Raw genomic sequence first — 22,554 nt, 5'->3', positions numbered from 1 at the left:
TTAGCCATTGGTAATAAGAAAAGCAGATAGCCAAATGAATTGCTGTGGAGGCAAGGGATGAATCATACTCTTGCCTTTTCTTCTGGTCATTTCGGAGATAGACAAAGTTCATGCCCTGGCTACTTAGGGGGCTTGCTTACACCTGATTGTATGATCAGACATCCTTTTGGCTTCACTTCCTTACTTGTACGTCCCCATGAATACTTTGGTGCCAACTTCATGCCCCATAAAGCTAACAAAAGGATCCTGCTATGATCAGGGTGTGCCTGGGAATTTATAATTTGTACACATGCAATAAACGGCTCTTTATTACCCAATCCAAAGTCATATCCCTTTTCTAAGATAAGCATAAAAAGGAACCCAATAAAATCAATTAAGATATCATTGAGTAACTTCTATGTACAGCTCACTGTGTTATTTGAAATAAGGGACAAGGCAAGTGTTAGCCCTCAAACAAATAGGCTGGCTGGTTTCTACAGATGCAGAGATTGTAGGCCCCTGATAAAAGCAAGGATTCTAAGAGAGGCATCTCCACAGGAGGGAAAGGAGGAACCTTGGAAAAGCAGGTGGCTGTCCAGAAGGTCAGGAGGAAAACTGGGTAAGAACTTCGGTTAGAGCCAGAAGAGAGTAGGAGATGAAAATGAAAACAAAAAGGGAAAGTCTTTAAGGATAAGCAGAAAAGAGAAAGGAAGACAGTAATTGGAGGAGAAAGCAGAGCCAATTATTTATTTATTTATTTATTTTGACACGGAGTTTCGCTCTTGTTGCCCAGGCTGGAGTGCAATGGTGCGATCTTGGCTCACCGCAACCTCTGCTCCCGGGTTCAAGTGATTCTCCTGCCTCAGCCTCCCCAGTAGCTGGGAATACAGGCATGCATCACCACGCCCAGCCAATTTTGTATTTTCAGTAGAGACGGGGTTTCTCCATGTTGGTCAGGCTGGTCTCAAACTCCCAATCTCAGATGATCCGTCCACCTCAGCCTCCCAAAGTGCTGGGATTACAGGCGTGAGCCACTGCGCCTGGCAGCAAAGCCAGTTTTTTAAAGTCACCTTTTAAATAGGAAAATAGAAACAGAGAGAAAGGAAAAAGAGAGGAGAATAGAAGAATTATGAAAATATAAAAAGTGAGTGAACCTGGCACAAGCCAGAAAAGAGGAGAGAAATTTCCCAGAAATTAGCACTACAGTGGGCCAGATAGGGAAAGAATGTCTCACAAAAGCTGAAGTTCTTATGAAATATAAACAAAAATGTTGATATTAAGTCATGTAGACAGCAGAATACAGGAACAGCCAGAAAAGAGCAAAGCAGCTGCTTTCCAGTTTTCACATTTGGACCCTGGGGAGCCCAGGCAAGTTTGGCGATTCTGTGTCCACACGGTGTTAACGCATCTGGGTGACAAGTGAAGAGTTGAGTCGGGCCTCAGGGCGCTTGGTCTTTCTGGTGCCAACAACTAGATTCTGGGTGGCTGGCAGACTTAGGGACTGAAAGAGAGGCTGAGTGTTCTGGAGAACCATTTATGCCTTGAAGACAAAGTAATTTCCAGTTCCAGAACGAAATGACTGTGGCTGTCTGCTGTTTCTAGTCCCAGTTATCTACATGTACTTACTCATATCCAAGGCCTTTAGTGGGGGCCTAATATATGCCTCAACTATTTTGCAAAATCCATCCCTTCTAGCTCGCTGAATGAGCAGGCTCACCAAAACCTGGTCAACAAATGAAATAGGGTTGGTGGCAGTAATGTGCCCAATGATGGTTTACAAGGTCTTACCACCTGGGTTGCAACTAGAGCCCCTTGGGGACAGAGTGAGAGCCAGAACCTGCTTAGAAGGGAGCCAGCCCCTCCTGCCTTGGATGGGCAGGCCAACAGTATCAGGAAGAAGAGGTGTCCCAGGTGCCACCGCAGGTGCAAAGCCCCTTCTCCAGCCCAACCTCAGCCCTGGCCACCTCAGCCTAACCTTCCTTGTTTGTCCCTCAAGCCTAATCCAGGCCTGTCTTCAGCACTAGCCACCATCAAACCCACATTCCTACCAGTCACTTCTGTCTATAGACAGGAAGTGGTTGCTGCCACTACTACTGCCCTTATTGCAGCCACACCCAGGGCTATGCTCTTAACCACGCTACAGCATTAACCTGCCTCTTGAGGAAGTATAAAACCAGGGAAAGGGATAGAGAGTGTGCGAGCTTGCTAAGGCTGCCATAACAAAGCACCAGGAACTGAGTAACTTAAATAACAGAAATTTATTTTCTCCCAATTTTGGAGGCCGGAAGTCCAAGATCAGATGTTGGAAGGGTGGGTTTCTTCTGAGGCCTCTCTCCGTGGCTTGTACGTCTCTCTATGTCTTCACATGATCTTTCTTACATGCCTGTCTGTGTCCTAATCTCCTCTTTTTAGAAGGACACATTCGTATTAGATTAAGACCTCATTTTAAATTAATTTCCCCCTTAAAGGCCCTATCTCCAAAAACAGTCACATTCTGAGGTATCCAGGGCTAGGACGGTACTGATATAAATGTTTTTGCAAAGAGAGAGGGACACAATTCATCCCATATCAGAGAAGGGCAGGAGAGGAGCTGGTTGTCAGTTCAGCAAGTGTGGTCAGCAGAGATTTCTCCAAGGAGGTGGAATTTGAGCTGAGACCTAAATAAGGAGTAGGGGCAGGCTTGTAAAGGTCCGAGAAAGTGAGAATGGCAAGAATAACACTGTGAGTTGCAACAGGGACCTGTGCCAGCATAGACACCCGTGGGGCACCTCCTGCCCACTCCTCTCAGAATCCCCTCCCTGCCATCCTCATAAAGCGGCCCGGCAGCCAGGCTAGCACTTCATGACCTCTCACCTTAAGTGGAGTTGGGAGAATTATGGAGTCCTAACTGGGGGCTGGGGGAAGTGGAGAATTGGGCTGGTGGGATCAAAGGAAAGCAAAAAGAGAAAGCAGGCTGGGCGCGGTGGCTCACGCCTGTAATCCCAGCACTTTGGGAGGCAGAGATGATGGGTGGATTGCTTGAGGTCAGGAGTTCAAGAACAGCCTGGCCAACATGGTGAAACCCCATCTCTACTAAAAATACAAAAATTAGCCAGGCATGGTGGCAGGTGCCTGTAGTCCAGCCTGGGCAACAGAGTGAGACTCTGTCTCAAAAAAAAAAAAAAAAAAAAAAGCAGATAAGCTATAAGTCTGCCTTTCTTCATGGTCCAGGACACATAGCCCTCTTGCACAAATAACTCACAATCTTCCTGCTCCCAGCTCTCTCCAGACCCTCAGCTGATAGAAAAAATGTAAGTTAGCTCATTGCAACCTTGGCATCATCAGTACTGCACAAAACCCTCTTCAGCACGCAGCACAAGCTCCGTCCTACAAAATCCCTAGCAAGCCTTTGTCTCCTTTCACTCAGCTTCTCTTTTGCCAGCCTGCCCATTGCTTCCTTGCAACATATTTTTATACTTTCTCTAACAAATCTGCCTTTCTTTACCTACAACTGTCTTCATAAATTCCTCTTATCCCCCACGCCACTGGCCCCAATAGTCACGGCTCACCTGCAGCAAGAATCAGAAGGAACTCCTAACGCAGCTGAGTATTTGGTTTCTCTCACCTGAAAGCTTGAGTTTGGGCCCCTGATGGATTGTGAGTCAGTTGGTATGTGTGGCTGCATCTGCACCATGTCAGCCTGGGAGCCATGCACATTCTGCCATGATAAAGGAAGAGTAGAGAAAGCCAGTCTGCAGAGATGAGTTGAGAAGCTGTACAGAGGGAAGGGACAAGACAGAGAGAGTCCTGCAGTATTTAAATTCCTGAGGCCTGGTCTCACATCTGCATCTGGATTTTGTGTATTTCTCTTGCCCCCACACCCTTCCTCTTTTTTTTCCTCGGATTCTAAATCCAAGGAATCCAATCCCAACTTCCCCCAACGCTTTTTTTTTCTTTCTTTGTTTTGGAGACAGGGTCTCACTCTGTTGCCCAGGCTGGAGTGCAGTGGTGCGATCATGGCTCACTGCAGGCTTGACTTCCTGGGCTCAAGTGAATCTCCCATCTCTGCCTCCCACATAGCTGGAACTACAAGCGTGTGCCACCACGCCGGGTTAATTTTTGTATTTTTTGTAGAGATGAGGTTTCGCCATGTTGTCCAGGCTGGTCTTGAACTCCTGGGCTCAAGCAATCCATCCACTTCAGCCTCCCAAAGTGCTGAGACTGCAGGCGTGAGCCACTGCGTCCAGCCCACCTCCCTTTTTCGCATCCTTTTTCTGTTCAGGCTTGCAGACGCTGGTCTCTGTCACTTGCCACCAAGGAGCCCTCATACAGAATACAGACCCAAATGGGGCCTCACTGGAGGCCACCTGACTGTGGAGGGCTGGGTCCTGTGTGTGTGCTGGTGGAGACGTGAGCCAGAGAGAGCTGGCTTTCAGTGTTGTCACCATGGTTACTGTTACTGCTATTTGACTCATGTTGTAGGATTTCCCCACTGAATCCCACACTGCCCACCCACTGATTCCCACACTGCCGGCTTACAACTCAGGGGGAAGTCTTTCCTGGGAAGCTGGGGTTGGGCTGCACCTTCCCTGCGAGGCAGCTCATCCTGGCCCAATGTCAGCTCAGATTTGCCCAGATCCACCATGTTCTGGCCTCCACCTGTGGCATTCTCCAGGACTGTCATCCTGCCTCCTACCTGTCCCTCTGCAGATTCTGTCCTCTTTTTTCTACACCAAAGTCATACTCTTTTTCTCCCCAAGAAAAATAGGCTTGCTTATATGGATTTCCCCCAGTCTTTTACCAAAACTGGAATAGTCAAAATCCTCTCTGGGCGCTGCCAGCCTGTTATGTTATAGACAGCAGAGGGAGGAGGCCAGGGCCGCTATTGATAAGCATCGCCTGCAATGAAGTGGGAGCGTTCACAGCTCAAACTGACCCATGAGGCTTGCCAGGGCTGTGGCAGGGTGGGGTGGAACAGGACTGACAGGCTCCTGTTTCTTCCAGATCTGCACATTGGCAACGTGCCATGCATATTTTCAATATGTCTGCTAGCCAGCAACCATAAATATCTCTGTGGAATGAGCTGGGGAGATCTAGTTTGTGCAGAAAATCAGGGAACATGGAGGAGGATTTGCCCCTCTCTGCACTTTTAAAGGGCGTGCCACGTGCTTCTGCCAAGGGCAGAACCAAGGTTGCAAACTTCACAGAGAAGCTCAGAGACGTGTAGTTAGGTCTGGTTGTTTACTATAAACTGTGGAAGTCTATTGACTACAAATGCACAATCTAAATCATAGCAAGAGCATGAGGCAGGTAGTTTTCAGAAAAGAGCTAATTCTTTCTCATCCAGGTTGCAAGTCAGAGCTCTCCAAATGCCTCGTTATCATTAGCAGCAATCATGAAATCCTCAGCACTAATGGCCCCTGGTGCCTTTGAGAGTAAAGGTCAGAGGTCTTACAATCAAGTAAGAAGTTTCTGCTTGTTCTTTACCTAGCATAGAATTACAGATGGGGGAGGAACTAGGCCATATAGGCCATAAAAAGTGCAATTTGTGTTTATAGAGATGAGAATGAGCACGATCACATTTAAGTTAACAAAAGCCCTTTCTAGGGGCAAAGGAAAAGTCCGAGCTGGGTAACTGATTCCTGGAGATGTACTGGTATTCGAGAAAGAATTTACCTGCTATAGAGATAGTATTCCAGGAGGTAAACTTTTGTTTATTATCTCCCTTTGAGATAAACAAGTTTCCACTATAACCATTATTAGCACCCAGTGCTCGTTCTGTCTCTGCTGCCAATTCATTCCTTCATTCAGTTATTTAACATGTCATCATTCACACATTATCGTATCTACTGTCCTCCAGACTTCTACTCTGGTAGAGGTAGAGGACACAGGCTGGGCACGGTGGCTCACGCCTGTAATGCCAGCATTTTGGGAGGCCGAGGCGGGCGGATCACAAGGTCAGGAGTTCGAGGCCAGCCTGGCCAACATGGTGAAACCCTGTCTCTACTAAAAATACAAAAAAAAAAATAGCCAGGCGTGGTGACAAGTGCCTGTAGTCCCAGCTACTAGGGAGGCTGAGGCAGGAGAATCCCTTGAACCTGGGAGACAGAGTTTGCAGTGAGCCAAGATCATGCCACTGCACTCCAGCCTGGCAACAGAGCAAGAGTCCATCTCAAAAAAAAAAAAAAAAAAAAGAAGTAGAGGACACAAAAAATAGGAAAGACATGTTCCCTGCCCTCAAGGATCTCCCAACTGTTGGATCAGACACACACATGAACAACTAACCCCAGTGCAATGCAATAACTGCTGGAATAGAGGAATATTACCTGTGCTACGGAAGGACAATGCAAGGAACAGTTCGTTCTTCCTGAGAGTTGGGAAAGGTGGGGCAGGGCCCGTGGAAGCAGCCTGACCAAAGTCAATGAGGATTAGGGTGCGGGTGTGGTAGCAATAAGACTGAACATTGACATTCGGTTTATCATATGCCCGCAGATATTCTGGGCATTTTCTATACTTTAACTCATTTAATGCTCACAACAACCCTATAAGGTAGATCTTCTCATTTTGCTGCTGAGAAAACAGAGGCACAGAGAGTCAAATAACTTAATCAGAGTCACACAACTGGTAAGTGTCAGATTTGCGGTTTGAAACCAGGCAGGAAGGCCTCAAGACCAAGCTGCAAACCACAATGCTCTACTACCTGATCCGGGAGCACACGGGACGTTTGGAGGAAGGGAGGGGTGCTGTAGTCACATTCGCAATGGCCTTTAATGCCATCTGCTTTAACCTAGTATGAGAAATTTGCCCTAGAGGGATAATGCAAGGGCTGGGTGGGGAAGGGGAAGAGAGACAGAAAGGAGAAGACCAAGAGAGGTTATTGCAACACTCTAAGAGAGAACCCAGGGCAGTGGCGATGGGACCCGGAGGAGCTTATCTCCATTTGCTTACTGGTGAAGTTTGCAGCCAGATGGCAAATGCCTCGCATGCCTTCCATCACCCAAGGCAGAGGTGATAACAAATCACGCTACTTTTTCTTGCTGAGGTCAGATGCTGCCTCAGAATCTTTCTCAACACAGTGATCCAGGCAGCCACTTGCCAGTCAGTCACAGCTGGTACATTAGATGAAACCTATTTGTCATCTCTCATTGTGACAGACATTTTCGGGTGAACACGATGGCAGACAGAATGTCCCAATAAGGTGAAAAAAAAATGTAGTCACAGATAACTTGGAAGTTTCTGCTGTGGGTCCCTGAATGGAAAGCCATGCTGTGGATGGTGACGGAGAACAGAGAAAGACTGGGTTGGGAGGGAAAACCATGAGGTTTGTTTTGCACATCTTCAGATCTGAAGTCCAAAGGGCATTTGAGAATAATGGCTGACGTGAAAACATGGGTCTGAGCTCAGGAGAAACTCAAATTGGAGGTGTAGGGGAGAGTGTCATTGAAGGCTTGAAACTCAGTGCCTTCTCCCAGAATGGACGGAAGACAGAATAGGGCCAAGACTGGAACCTGGGGAACACCAGTCCCTATGTGGTGTAAGGAGAAAGAAGAGAGGCTTGTCTGATGGGGGAAGAATGTTTCCAGGTGGAGGTAGTCAGGGCGTTAGACACAGTGGAGAAATCAGGAGCAACAATGAAGGCTGCGGTGAGGATTCAGTAATGGCGAGGTCTTTGTGGCCAGTCCTGAGACAGCATTTCCAGTAGGTTGGAGAAAGCCAGTGGGCACCAACTTACACGGTTTGTCGGCTAAAAAGAAGGTGAGGAAGGTAAGACTATTTGGGGGCAGGGTTAAAAGGGGAAACCAGAGCATGTTGCTCTGACTGGGAGGAAGGATCAGGTGAACAGGTTAAGGCTGCAGTTGCAGAGGGACAAGAGGGTTAGGAAGGGATGAGTTAAGAACAAGGAGGATTTCTCCTTGGAAAGAATAGGATTTGTCAGAGTGTCATTTCATATTTATTGGTATGATTCTTACCACTTAATAATAGGGCTCCGTCCTTTTTTGGTCAGTCTTTTATCCCCAGTGCCTAGCAAAATACCAGGCACTAAATGAATACATGCCAAATAAAGTGAATAAATGCCAGAACATCTCCTTTTCCTAGATATGAAGGCGTCACCAGGGCCAATGTTCTATTTATTTAGAGACAGGGTCTTTCTCTGTGGCCCAGGCTGGAGTGCAGTGGTGTAATCATAGCTCACTGCACCCTCAAACTCCTGTGCGCCACTTTGCCCAGTCTGCCAATATCCTTGATGGCGGGAGATGGAGAAAATCACCTTTAGCTGGTGAGAAAGAGGGTGGTGGGAACAGGAGTGAAGGAACTGCTATAGTCACGATCAAATTCCCCAGAATTCATATAAAAGCTACACCAGAATTTTCATTCTTAAAGGCAAAGTAAGGAAGGGAAAGCCATGGTCATTATTTCCTTTAGAAAGACACACTAGAAGTCATGTGACAGGATTTCTGAAGCTCAGTAATTAATAATAGACAGGTACTTCCATTATAATTCTCTCTTTTTTCAAGAGCTAACACCTAAGATAAACACAAAGTAACTAGCCATAATTTCTAGCATTTCTCCTCGGGGGTGGAAGCTTCCTAAGATAAATATGTTAAGAGATGTGCTACCTTTTAAAATGCAAGTGTGATCTGGTCTGAAGAAAAAAATGTTCCTTCCATTTGTGTCTTTTTTCTCCTTGAGACTTAAAATTTTTTTAACGTTTTTTCCTTTGCTACAAGCCTGTAAGGAAACAAAATAACATAGCTGTGTGCCAGGAAACACGATAGTGGCAGCTACATCATCACATTCATGCATCTTTGTAATTAAGATGAAATTGATGTGAAAAAAAGTATTTTTATTCCTTTAGCAATATTAGAGACACTGTTATTTTGCCTGCTCCTTCTTATCGGCTTTTTCTGACGGGTAGGCATTTTTACACACGAAGAATTTCTGGGTTACCAAGTTCTTTAGAGAGCTCTCTCTAACTGCGTCACTCCCTGTTCCTCAGCGTCTCTTCACATTTTCCGCTGTCAGTGAACCCTGGGGCAGGAATCAGTCCACCACCAAGGACACAGAACAGGCCACGGGGCTCAGATCTTCTACTTCCAGAAGAAATGGAAGCCCTTTTCTTCTTAAGTGTTGTCAGGGAAGTGCTAACTCCTTAACTCTCTCAAAACAAATTTGAAATTCTTAGAGAAAAGGTCTTAGTAAGGAAATCCAGCAAGGTTTTGCCTCAGTTTGGGTCCCCCCAAACTCCAAGCTGTAGAAGAAGCAGATTCCAAAGAAATGAGTCCCTCAGATCCATTGTTTCCTAAAACCAAAATCTGGTAAATGTATTCGTATTGTGGGTTAGGTCTCTTTGTTGTTTTAAAAAAGGGCGCTGGCAGTTCCTCATATTATCACAATGGAAATCAAATCATGTGCTTCTGTGTTTGGACATCACGGCACCTCCTGTTCCTGACTCTGTGGCTTTAGAGGAGTTTATCATGTGTCCAAGCAAAAGAGGTTCCCTGGGGAATCCCTTCTTTCCCTATTGCTACAGATGAGCATGTCCAAGCATATACATAGAGGGTGTTTCCCACAGTTCTAATGCATGTGGGGAAACACATGCCAAATAGCATGGTTTACTGTCGGCTGGGCAGGAAAGGCTTTCCCAACCCAGAAGTGTTGCTTCAGACCAGAACAGAGTCCTGCATCTGAGTGTGAGCCTCTCAGGGCGGATCAAAGCTCCAGGCTCAGTTTGAAGTCAAAGGGAGTCTCCTCTGTGGTTGCGCAGGAGGTGGATAGTCTGGCATTAGTCTAAGACATACGTAATAAGCCACAGTTCAGCTCTCTGAGCATCATGACATGGCAGGGGAGATGATGGGGGACGGGGGACAAGGGACCAGCCATGGGTGGGGATAGATCCAGTCACCATATCCATAAAGGGCCTCAAATATGGGCTTCTGAGCTATCTGCAAGTGAGGTTATGAACTCACACACAGAGGTATACCTACAGGAGGGAAAGGCAATATTCATTATACAATTTTAATTTTAAAAATAAACATTAAAATAAACCACAATTTAAAAATGTTGTTTAGCCCTTTGTACTTTAAAAAAAATTTTTTTGAGATGGAATCTTGCTCTGTCACCCAGGCTGAAGTACAGTGGCATGATCTTGGCTCATTGCAACCTCCGCCTCCCAGGTTCAAGTGATTCTCCTGCCTCAGCCTCCCGAGTAGCTGGTATTACAGGCATGTGCCACCATGCCCGGCTATTTTATTTTTATTTTTATTTTTAGTAGACATGGGGTTTCACCATGTTGGCCAGGCTGGTCTTGAACTCCTGACCTCAAGTCATCCACCCGCCCCAGTCTCCCAAAGTGCTGGCAGTACAGGCATGAGCTACCGTGCCCGGCCCATTTGTATTTTTTTTTTTTTTTTTTAGTATACTATGTGCCTCAAAAGTGGAACGGGCCAGCCTTCCCTCTGCTTCCGGGTTAGCAAAGGAGCTTTTAGTGAGTGTTAATGAATAAGCAGGACTCATGGATTCTGAATAACCCATGCTCATGGAGAGATTACCAAGGGAAAGTGTTTTACACCCTTTTCCTGGCAGTCAAATGTTCCCTGTTCACCCCAAGAGTATGCTGCTCCAAAAAGACCCCAGCCAGCTTCCCCCACCTGTTTCAGGGCTGCCAAAATGACAGTGGGAGCCACACAGATGCAGCAGCTCCAGCCCAGGACTCAGCTTCCTCCTGACACTACTCCTTGAGTGGACGCACTCAGCAACTGAGCCCCTTGACACGCTCGTGGGAGGGACTGGAACGTTTATGGCATATCTGGAAGAGAGTGTATGAAAAGAAAAACAATAGTGCTGGTTTTGTAAACATGGGACCGGCTCAAACCAATTAACCATTGCCTAAGTTGTTACAGCAACAGCTGAACAGCTGTTAGGGTGTTCAGCCTCACCTTTGACTATGTCACACAGTCAAAATTGCCCTGGTACGTGCCATGGAAAGAGCTTAACCTCCTCATTGTTAGCACCGCCGGCACAGCAGACTGGCTGCCATGGGGGACTGGGACTAGTTAGAAATGCCACAAAAGTTTGACCCAACCACCCAGATCCTGGCGATAGAGTTGAATGTTGCCTCCTGTGTCCTTGCCAGTCAACTGGTGATAAGGTTTTTTCTTATCTCAAAAGCCATTGCCATAGTATTGGCTTCTTCAACCCTTGCTTGGTAACAGTTTCTTCTGCACCAGAAGGAAGCAAGTCTCATGACTATTCATAGGTAATGTTTCACCACAGCGCTGAGTTCTCACTGCTCCTCAAGGGCTCTGGGATGAAAGACGACAGCACAGTAATGCTGCTGGCTTGCCAGTTCCCACTGGCACCAGTTGTTGAAGCTGCGTATCAAGGCTTTCACCTAGAAATGCATTTAGGTTAATGAAATCAGAATATTAACATAATCGGCCACAGAGCTCTAGTATTTAGAAGACAATTCGGGCCCAGGACACAAAAAAAATCACCCATGAAGACAGAGAAGAAAACAGTGTTATCCATGGGATGATAACGACCATAATCCCTTTGCAATTCTACCCAACAAAAACCTGTCAAGGCCTGCTCTGTGCAAGCACTGTGCTAGGTCCCAGGAGGAGAGAGAATTTGCATCTGTCCCTTAGAGACCTTGGTGGTAGTTTGGTATCATTCAGAGTTTAGGTTTTGGTGCCAAATGGATGACAAGCAATGGGTTCCCTAGAGTACTTTCTTCTTCTTCTTTTTTTTTTAATATACTTTAAGTTCTAGGGTACATGTGCACAACGTGCAGGTTTGTTACACATTTATACATGTGCCATGTTGGTTTGCTGCACCCATTAATTCGTCATTTACATTAGGTATTTCTCCTAATGCTGTCCTTCCCCCTCCCCCCATCCCCCCTAGAGTGTTTTCTAGGGAACCCGTCACACAGCAGGAACTGAGTGAAGAGTAACACCTTTTATTTGCTGTCAGAAGCTCAGCTCTCGTCAGCCTCCCACGGATGGCTTCCTGCTCCCAAGTACCAGTCCCTGGCTGTGTCCCTGCACTGTGTTCCAGCCAGGCACTCACTGCTCAGGCCTGCCCCTTTTACCTTGACACTATGTCCCTCCTGCTCTCCAGCACACTCATCTGTAGCCAAAGCCAAACCTCCAAGATGCTGCCTGCCTGGATTTCTAGAATTCATCCATGGTCTGGCCTGATACTAATTATATCCAGGCTGTGTCCATTTTACTACTGAAGTAACCTCTTATGTCCCCAGCTCCAGGTAAATCAGCCTTCAACCTCACCATGTTTTTTTGTTTTTGTTTTTTTTTGAGACAGGGTCTCACTCTGTCACTGAGGCTGGAGTGCAGTGGCGTGATCTTGGCTCACAGCAACCTCTGCCTCCTGGGTTCAAGCAATTCTCCTGCCTCAGCCTCCCGAGTAGCTGGGGTTACAGGCGCCCACCGCCATGCCCAGCTAGTTTTTGTATTTTTAGTAGAGACAAGGTTTCACCACGTTGGCCAGGCTGGTCTCGAACTCCTGACTTCAAATGATCCACCCGCCTCAGGCTCCCAAAGTGCTGGGATTACAGGCATGAGTCACCACCCCTGGCTCAACTTCACCTTTGAACATGTCACTCCTGCCCAGAAGCTAGCCCTGACTCCCTATGACTTCTAACTTAAGGTAAAATCTCAGCCTGAGGCTCTTGGTTTGGTGTGATCTAGCCCAGCCCATCTCAGGTAACATGCCAGCCTTCATGTCTCTGGCCTTAGTGGACTAATTGCATTCCTCGAGTAAGTTCCTACCTTTCCTTCCTGTGTCTTTTGCTCTTGTTGGACTTTGTTGGGATTTCAACACAGGAAGATAGAGGGAGATGGAGGACTAAAGGGAACAACATGAACACAGATAAAGACATGAGAATGCACAGACACCAGAGAGGAGATGTGTTTGGTCATTGATATTGGGTACTTACAATCCCAGAGTCATAGCTCTTATAGATAAAGGAAACTAAATAGACCATCTGGTCTACCCCTGGCTTCCAGGCTAGGAAAGTATTTTTATTCCCATGCAGTATATTAGACCACCAAGACCCGGAGAGGTTAAATGGCATAATTGGCAGTAGGGAGAGAAATGTTTAGACAGACAACTTGGGGTCATCCTATAGAAGACCTTTAATGCCAAGTTAAACTTGTACTCAATTTTAATGCCAGAGATAATTGAAAGCTTTCCCTGGAGCAGTGGCATAATTGGAGCTATGCTTTGAAGCAGTGTTTTCAAACTGTGGGATATGACCCGTTGTTGAGCCACAAAGTCAATTTAGTGGATCATGAATAAAACAGAATGCAGTATTGCTTTGTGAGTTTTGTGTGTGTGTATTGGGTTGTAAGGTAAAATATAGTTCTTGGCTGGGAACAGTGGCTCATGCCTGTAATGCCGGCACTTTGGGAGGATCACTTGAGTTCAGGAGTTTGAGACCAGCCTGGGCAACATAGCGAGACCTCATCTCTACTAAAAATAAAAATAAAAAAATAGCCGGATGTGGTGGTACACACCTGTAGTCCCAGCAACTGCAGAGGATCACTTGAGCCTGGGAGGTCAAGGCTGCAGTGAGCTGTGATTGTGAGCCATGATCATGCCACTGCACTCCATCCTAGGCAACAGAGCAAGACCCTGTCTCAAGTATATGTATATGTTTCTTATTAAGAGTCATGGTCAAAAAGGCTTGACAGCTCCAGCTTTAGCCAGGCATGGTGGTCCATACCTGTAAGTCTCAGCACTTTGGGAAGCCAAGCTGGGCAGATCACTTGAGCTCAGGAGTTCCAGACCAGCCTGAGCAACATGGTGAAATCCCATCTCTACAAAAAATTAGCCTGGCATGGTGGTGTGTGCCTGTAGTCCCAGCTACTTGGGAGGCTGAGTCTGGAGAATGGCTTGAGCCTGGGAGGTCGAGGCTGCGGTGAGCCGTGCCACTGCATTCCAGCCCAGGTGACACAGCGAGACCTTGTCTAAAAAAAATCTCAAAAAAGAAAAAGAAAGAAACAGGAAAGCTCCAGCTTTAGAGATTCATCTGAATGAGGGTGTAGAAGAGCCTGGGGGTCGAGTTAGGAGACTCTTGTCACAGCCCAAGGGGGAGGAAGGAAGGTCTGAATGGGAAGGAGAAGCCAGAGGAAGGGAAAGGAAGGAGTGGGCATGAGGGATTGGCGGGGGTAAGAGTGTCAGGATGTGGGGGCTCAGGGAGAGGGAAGCATCAATCAGGCATGACTAAAAGTCACACCTGGGTGCTTGAGGAAATGTTAGTGTCTACAGCCAAGGGAAGAAGCCAAGGAAAGTTCAGAGAAGGCGCTGGTTTGAGGACCATCTCAAAAGACTGATGAAAGGACACAGCAATTATCAGGTACTAGATCAATTGAGGTCCCAGCAGGAGACAGAATCCACTCAGATGGCTTCAATGAAGAGTCCTAAGTGGGCAGGGCATGGTGGCTCATTCCTGTAATCCCAGCACTTTGGGAGGCTGAGGTGGGCAGATCACCTGAGGTCAGGAGTTTGAGACCAGTCTGGCCAACATGGTGAAACCCCATATCTACTAAAAATACAAAAATTAGCCAGGCGTGGTGGTGGGTGCCTGTAATCCCAGCTACTTGGGAGGCTGAGGCAGGAGAATCGCTTGAACCCGGGAGGCAGAGGTTGCAGTGGGCTGAGATCATGCCACTGCACTCCAGCCTGGGCGACAGAGCGAGACTCCATCTCAAAAATAAATAAATAAATAAAATAAAATAAAAATAAAATAAAAAAAGTCCTGAGTGAAGGGAGGATTTCCAGAGCTGTAGGCAGGTTGAAGGGAACCAGCCTGCGATCATGAGGCCCTCAGAGGCTAACCACAGTAGGAGGCTCTTCCTCTCAGATTCCCTTGGGCCCCAAGCTTGCAGGACAGCCCTTCCCCACCTTCCCATCCACTCCCCCATCCCCAAACCAGCACACAACTGCTATTTGGCTTGTCACCATCACTGTTTCTCTTGCTACTATTATTTCTATCCTCATCATCACCCTTACCCATGCCAAGGGCTTTATACACATTCTCATTTAAACATTTTTACCTCAAGAGTTGGTGTTGGGCTGGGAGTGGTGGCTCATGCCTGTAATCCCAGAACTTTGGGAGGTGAAGGCAGGTGGATCACCTGAGGTCAGGAGTTTGAGACCAGCCTGGCCAACATGGTGAAACCCCATCCCTACAAAAATACAAAAGTTAGCCAGGTGCTGTGGTGCATGCCTGTGGTCCCAGGTACTCTGGAGGCTGAGGCAGGAGAATCGCTTGTCCGGGAGGCAGAGGTTGCAGTGAGCCAAGATGGTGCCACTGCACTCCAACCTGGGTGACACAGTGAGATTCCGTCTCAAAAAAAAAAAAAAGAGTTGGTATCATGCCAGACCCCTATTAACTCCAATAGGGATGGCATCAGGTTCAAGAGGCTGAAGAAGAGACCCAAAGCCAATAGATGAGACAGGCAGTTTATTGAGAGGAACTTATACAGGGTGGTCCGGTGGCAGCAGGCTGGGCCAGAGAAGCACCAGCACCTACAGAAAGCATGCAGTTTCTATAGTGTTTTCATTTAGTACCCTTTCCCTAACAACCTCCACCTGGCAACCTTCATTTACCCCAAAACAAAGGGCCTTGATCCCCTGCACAGCCCATTCCACAGGATGGCCCAGGCTCTCAGATGTTCCTCATAGATAAAATATAATGATGCCGGGCGTGGTGGCTCACGCCTATAATCCCAGAACTTTGAGAGGCCGAGGCAGGCAGATCACTTGAGGTCAGGAGTTCAAGACCAGCCTGGCCAACATGGCGAAACCCTATCTTTACTAAAAATACAAAAATTAGCCAGGCGTGGTGGTGCACACCTGTAACCCCAGCTACTGAGGAGGCTGAGGCAGGAGAATGGTTTGAACCCAGGAGGCAGAGGTTGCAGCCTGGGTGACAGAGCAAGACTCTGTCTCAAAAAAAAAAAAAAAAAAAGCTATAATGAATCTTTGGGTTGGCCACACTGGGAACTCTGAACACACATTCAGGTGCATCTGCCATACAGGGTCATTCTCAGGGTAGGCTTAAGTTATTACTGTCAGGAGGTGCATCTGCCACGCACAGGTGCATCTACCATACGCCCCACCCCAGCACGCCCTTGAATGGTTCTCATAGTCTCATCACATTCCCTGGGGCCAGGTATACGGAGGAGCACTGGCACCAGCGCAGCAGCAACACAAACCACCACAATAAAAAGAACAACGAATACGATAGAAGGTTCTCCCAAGCTCTTGGGAGCTCATCTTGGATCTGCCACAGCAGGCCCCTGGTGGAGGAGAGGGGCGGCTCTTTGTAGGCTCAACAGTCCATTTTGTCCTGAAGAGAAGCCACCATCTGTGCCCAGTTGGACCGTTGCTTGTGCTGTGAGCTCAGCCTCTATGGCTGCTTGGGGCATGGTCAGAAGTGGCCAGCCAACTACAGCTGCCACAGCTCAGGAATCTGAGCCTTGCTCAGTCAGATCTACCCACTGCAACTCCCCTTCCAGACCTTTCAGTGTTTTCAGGGCATCCCTGTACTCACACATTAGGCCTGATCCATCAAGGACAGCGGCTCTCGGGCCCCATATAGACATGGACAGCCAACCTGGGATTTCCCCCCCACAGATCTCCCCTTTCCCAATCTCATCATCTGGGGCTTTTCTCCCACCTCCTGCTGGGCTCACCACCTATCATACTGGACCCCATTAACTCCAGTAGGTCAGGATGTTACTTTTGGGACTAGAAAAAAATTAAAAATTTAAAATATTTTAAAAATTAAAAAAAAAAAACTTCCAGTAGGGATGGTACCATGTCTGAGAGGCCAAAGAAGAGACCCAACGAATGAGACATAGGGTTATTTTTTTGTTCTTTTTCTTTCTTTCTTTTTTTTTTTTCACTAGAGATGGGCCTTGCTATATTGCGCAGGCTGCTTTCAGTCTCCTGGGCTCAAGGGATCCTCCTGCCTCAGCCTCCCAATGTGCTGGGATTATAAGCAGGAGCCACTGCACACAGCCAACATAGAGTTTATTGAAGGGCACTTACATACAGAGTGGTCTGATGGAGGTGAACTGGACAAGAGAATTGCCACTGCTTGTAAAAATGCATGCAGTTGGCCGGGCGCAGTGGCTCACGCCTGTAATCCCAGCACTTTGGGAGGCCGAGGTGTGAGGATCACAAGGTCAGGAGATCAAGACCATCATGGCTAACACGGTGAAACCCCGTCTCTACTAAAAATATAAAAAATTAGCGGGGCGCGGTGGCGGGTGCCTGTAGTCCCAGCTACTTGGGATGCTGAGGCAGGAGAATGGTGTGAACCCGGGAGGCAGAGCTTGCAGTGAGCTGAGATCGCGCCACTGCACTCCAGCCTGGGTGACAGAGCGAGATTCTGTCTCAAAAAAATAAAAATAAAAAATAAAAAATAAAAATGCATGCAGTTTATATAGCATTTTCACTTAACACCCTCCCCCTAACAACCACCACCTGGCAACCTTCACTTAAACCAACACAAAGGGCCTTGATCCACTCTACAGCATTCCGTGGGCAGGACAAAAGCTCAGATGTTCCTTATAGATAAGGAATGAATCTCTGAGTTGGCATACTTGGCACTCAGAATACACATTCAGGTACATCTGCCATACAGTGTCATTCTCAGGGAATGTTTAGGTTATTGCTGTCAGGTGTGTCTCCCATACACAGCTGTGTCTATCATATAGTTGTTCCTATCTTTTTTTTTTTTTTTGAGACAGGATCTTGCTCTTTCACCCAGGCTGGAGTGCAGTGGTGTGATCATAGCTCACTGAAGCCTTGAATTCCTGGGCTCAGGCGATCTTTCCACCTCAGCCTCCTAACTAGCTAGGACCACAGGTGTGTGCCACCATACCTGGATAATTTTTTATATTTTTTGTAGAGACAGGGGGTCTTGCCATGTTGCTGAGGCTGATCTCAAACTCTTGACCTCAAGTGATCCATCCACCTTAACCTCCCAAAGTGCTGGGATTACAGGCAAGAGCCACTGCTTCTGGCTAAGAGCTAGTCCTGTCATTATTACAACTTTACAAATAAAGAAATTGAAATTGGACTTGGCACAGTGGCTCATGCCTGTAATCCCAACACTTTGGGAGGCTGAGGCAGGTAGATCACCTGAGGTTGGGAGGTGGCTCACGCCTGTAATCCCAGCACTTTGGGAGGCCAAGGTGGGCGATGGCTTGAGCCCACGGGTTCGAGACCAGCCTGGGCAACATGGTGAAACACTGTCTCTACAAAAAATACAAAAATTAGCCAGGTGTGGTGGTGCACACGTGTATCTCAGCTACTTGGGAGGCTAAGGTGGGAGGATCCCTTGATTCCAGGAGGTGGAGGTTGCAGTGAGCTGAGATCACGCCACTGCACTCCAGCCTGGGTGACAGAGTGAGATCCTGTCTCAAAACAAAACAAACAAACAAACAAACAACAACAAAAAAAAACTTGGCCAAGTTCACAGTAAATGACAAAGTTGGAATATGAAGCCAGGCATCTTCTTGATCACTCCTAATCACTATAGTGTACTACTAATTACCAAGAAATAGACAATAACAAAGGTAGCAAATAACAAGGCAGGTAACCAAGCATAGTCATCAGTGATGTTGCACACTGTGAGTGGGACCAGGCCTTTCATAATCCCACTTCCCTAATTTCTTCTTCGAAGCTCTAGTGGGACTCGGCTGGAAGCTGTGGCTTATGCCAGTAATCCCAACACTTTGGGAGGCCGAGGCAGGCGGATCACGAGGTCAGGGGTTCGAGACCAGCCTGGCCAACATAGTGAAACCCTGTTTCTACTAAAAACACAAAAAATAGCTGGGCATGGTGGCGTGCGCCTGTAGTCCCATCTGCTCAGGAGGCTGAGGCAACAGAATCGCTTGAACCTGGGAGGCAGAGGTTGCAGTGAGCCGAGATGGTGCCACTGCACTCCAGCGTGGATAACAGAGCGAGACTCCGTCTCAAAAAAAAAAAAAAAAAGAAGCTCTAGTGGGACTTATATCTGGAAAGTCCCTCTCCCACTCTCTCACAGCCCACAGGATTGGCTGCTGGAGTCATAATTTCTCATGTTAGCCTGGAGTGAAATTGGATTACCCTAGTTATGGACCTTGCGCCCAGCAGCCTCTTTCAGAACCTCCTCCCCAGTGTTCATGTGGTGAGGGACTCTTCTACTCAGCAGTTGCTTTAAGTAAAGACAGGCTGTTGTCTGGTGACTCATCTGGGGCCTCAGGAGGCTGCGTGGTTTGCGAGCTGCCCACTGCTCCCTTGCTCCTCTCCCCTTGCCCTCCTCAGTGGAAGTCCTGCCAGGAAGCCCATGGTCCAGCTCACGTTTCTGCTCAGGTGCCTCTGGCACTTGTTACCTAACTAGGGCTAAGGCTGGTTCTATCCTACTTCAGACAGTCCAAACAACTCTGAACCTCATTTTCCAGCAGCTGAGTGGCCCTAGGACCCAGGGCCTGTCGGCCTTCTCCTGTGCCTCCACCCGCCCACGCTGACCACCGTCCTATAGGTTAGAAGCAACCACTCCCACCCCCGCTCCCCGCCTCTCAGTAGGTCTCTTCTCATGGCAGAAGGCCCCAGTGGCCTGCTCCGCTCAGGAATCCAAGTCTGCGGAGGATTGAGCCAGGGCTCCCCGGATCACGCCTGCAGCCTCGTGCTGCTGCCTGATGACTCATTCTCATGCCCATGACTTCCTCCCACGCTTTATTTCAGGAAATTACTTTGGAGAATGACCTCGATTTTTTTTTTAAACAATAGAAAAATATTTTTCATCTACAGGGAACAAACGACAATCCCCAATGCTATTAACTGCCCCGACCCCTGCAAAAGAGGCTTTATAAAACCAGGCTAACAAGGACAAGGAAGGGGCAAAGAGGGCTGTCCTGGTGAAAGTGGAAGAACGTTAACCATTCTGCTTCAAATAGAATAGGAAAGGAACAAGGGCAGTCAAAAAGAATGTAAACCTGAGAGAAATTGCATGTTAAGAGAAGCTCATCCAGCTACTTGAAGCGCCATCAAGTCTCTATGTCCAGACAAATTATGTCCTTGGGTGTGGGTTGCAAATTTTTTAGTAGTGTAACTTTTTCAGATAAATCTTAGAACTCTAATTTAAAAATACCAGCCAGGCGCAGGTGACTTACGCCTGTAATCCCGCATTTTGGGAGGCCAAGGTGGGTGGATCACCTGAGGTAGAAAGTTCAAGACCAGCCTGGCCAACATGGTGAAACCCTATCTCTACTAAAAATACAAAAATTAGCTGGGCGTGGTGACGGACGTCTGTAATCCCAGCTACTCAGGAGGCTGAGGCATAAGAATCGCTTGAACCCGCGAGGTGGAGGTTGCAGTGAGCCGATCGCGCCACTGCACTCCAGCCTGGGGGACAGAGCGAGACTCCATCTAAAAAAATAAAAATAAAAATACCAAAGAGGCCGGGCGCAGTGGCTCACGCCTGTAACCCCAGCACTTTGGGAGGCTGAGGCGGGCAGATCGCTTGAGGCCAGGAGTTCCAGACCGGCCTGGACAACATGGAGAGACTCCACCTCTACAAAAACACAAGAATTACCTGGGTGTGGTGGTGGGTGACTGTTACTGGTGAGGCTGAGACAGGAGAATCACTTAAACCAGGAGGTAGAGGTTGTAGTGAGCCGAGATCAAGCCACTGCACTCCAGCCTGGGCAACAGAGTGAGACTCTGTCTCAAAAAACAATAAAAGATAAAAAAAAGAAATAATTTGTGAATCTACATTTAAGTTAAAATTCATTTAGCATTCACTTCTCATAAAGTCAATCTATGAGAAAAATTACCATTTTGATGAACACCAAAATTTGAAATAATACAGGCATAACCATTGCAATCTTTTATCAAGCTCAGCATTTAATTTACTTCATATTGTTTTAGTTGTAAAAGATAAACAAATATTTAAAAACAGCTTGCTTTGTCATTTATCTCATCTTAAAACTGATCCAATTTGGAAAAGGAATACCAGAACATTTTTTAACTTTCAAAGTGAATTATTAAGGCTATTGAAGCTGGATGCCATGGCTTATGCCTGTAATCCCAACACTTTGGGAGGCCAAGGCAAGAGAATCACTTGAGTCCAGAAGTTTGAGATCAGCCTGGGCAACATAGTGAGACTTTGTGCAAAAAAGTTTATAAATTAGCTGGATGTGGTACTTGGGAGGCTGAGGTACTTGACCTCACTTGAGCCTGGGAGGTCGAGGCTGCAGTGAGCCTAGATCATGCCACTGCATTCCAGCCTGGGTGACCAAGGAAGACCTTGTCTCAAACAAACAAACAAAAAGACTATTAAATTTCTTGTCCTAAATAAAAAGTTGGACACAAAACACAAAATACCCAAAACTTTTCATAAGCAGTAGAGTCTCAGAGTGAGTTACACATCGCTCATGAATGCACAACTGAGGCATGACAAGAATATGAATCAAAACTCCTGAGCCTTGTGCAGCAGTTGTCTTCTCGGGAACATTGTTGCAGGAACAGATAGAAAAGGCCAGGGCAGACCCATAACCTTCCTAATAATCAGTGGCACAACTCAGTAATTTTTGGTGATAGAAGTAAGAATAGTAACAGGAGGCGGTGCTCGTGACTTGGAAGGGACACAAGGAAACTTTCCAGAGTGTTGGACACTGTCTGTATCTTGTTATGTGTAGTGATTATATGGAGTATATATGTGGGAAAATTCATGAGCTATACACTAAAGAATTGTGCATTCTGATGTAGATTAATTATACTTCAATGTCCTGTTAGCTGAAAGAGTCAGTAAAAGAGAGGGGGACAGAGAGACAGGCAGGCAGGAAAGGAGGAAGGGCCCAGAAAGCTTCAATCCAAGATTTGCTCAAAAGACTGCCAGCAAAAGTTATGTGCCAGCATTATTATAATTTGGTACCTAGCACAGCAACACATTGTGTTTTTAATTATAGGTTCTTAAATTTTTTTATTTTCATTTTTATTTATTTTTTTGAGACGGAGTCTGTTAAGCCTCCCAGGTTCAAGTGATTCTCCTGCCTCAGTCTCCCAAGTAGCTGGGATTACAGGTGTCTGCCACCGTGCCTGGCTAATTTTTGTATTTTTTTTTTTTTTTTTAGTAGAGAGGGATTTCACCATGTTGGCCAGGCTGGTCTTGAACTCCTGACCTCGAGTGATCCATCCACCTTGGCCTCCCCAGGTACTTGGATTACAGGCATGAACCACCAGGTTAAAGAAAAAAAAATTTTTTTTAATGGAGGCTGGGTGCAGTGGCTTACTCCTATAATCCCAGCACTTCAGGAGGCTGAGGCAGGAGGATCACTTGAGCCCAAGAGTTTGAGACCAGCCTGGCCAATATGGTGAGACCCCCATCTCTAGTTTTAAAAAATAAAAATAATAAAATAATAAAAATAATAGAGATAGGGACTCCCTACATTGCTCAGGCTGGTCCTGAACTCCTGGGCTCAAGTGATCCTCCCACCTCAGCCTCCCAAAGTGTTGGGATTATAGGCATGAGCCACCACACCTAGGCTGTTTTTAATTATAGTTAAAAAATTT

This window comes from Pongo pygmaeus, chromosome 15 (genome assembly GCF_028885625.2).
Source record: "Pongo pygmaeus isolate AG05252 chromosome 15, NHGRI_mPonPyg2-v2.0_pri, whole genome shotgun sequence".
Classification (NCBI taxonomy): Eukaryota; Metazoa; Chordata; class Mammalia; order Primates; family Hominidae; genus Pongo; species Pongo pygmaeus.
The sequence above is the reverse complement of the archived record's forward strand: the minus strand, read 5'-3'. Positions refer to the sequence as shown.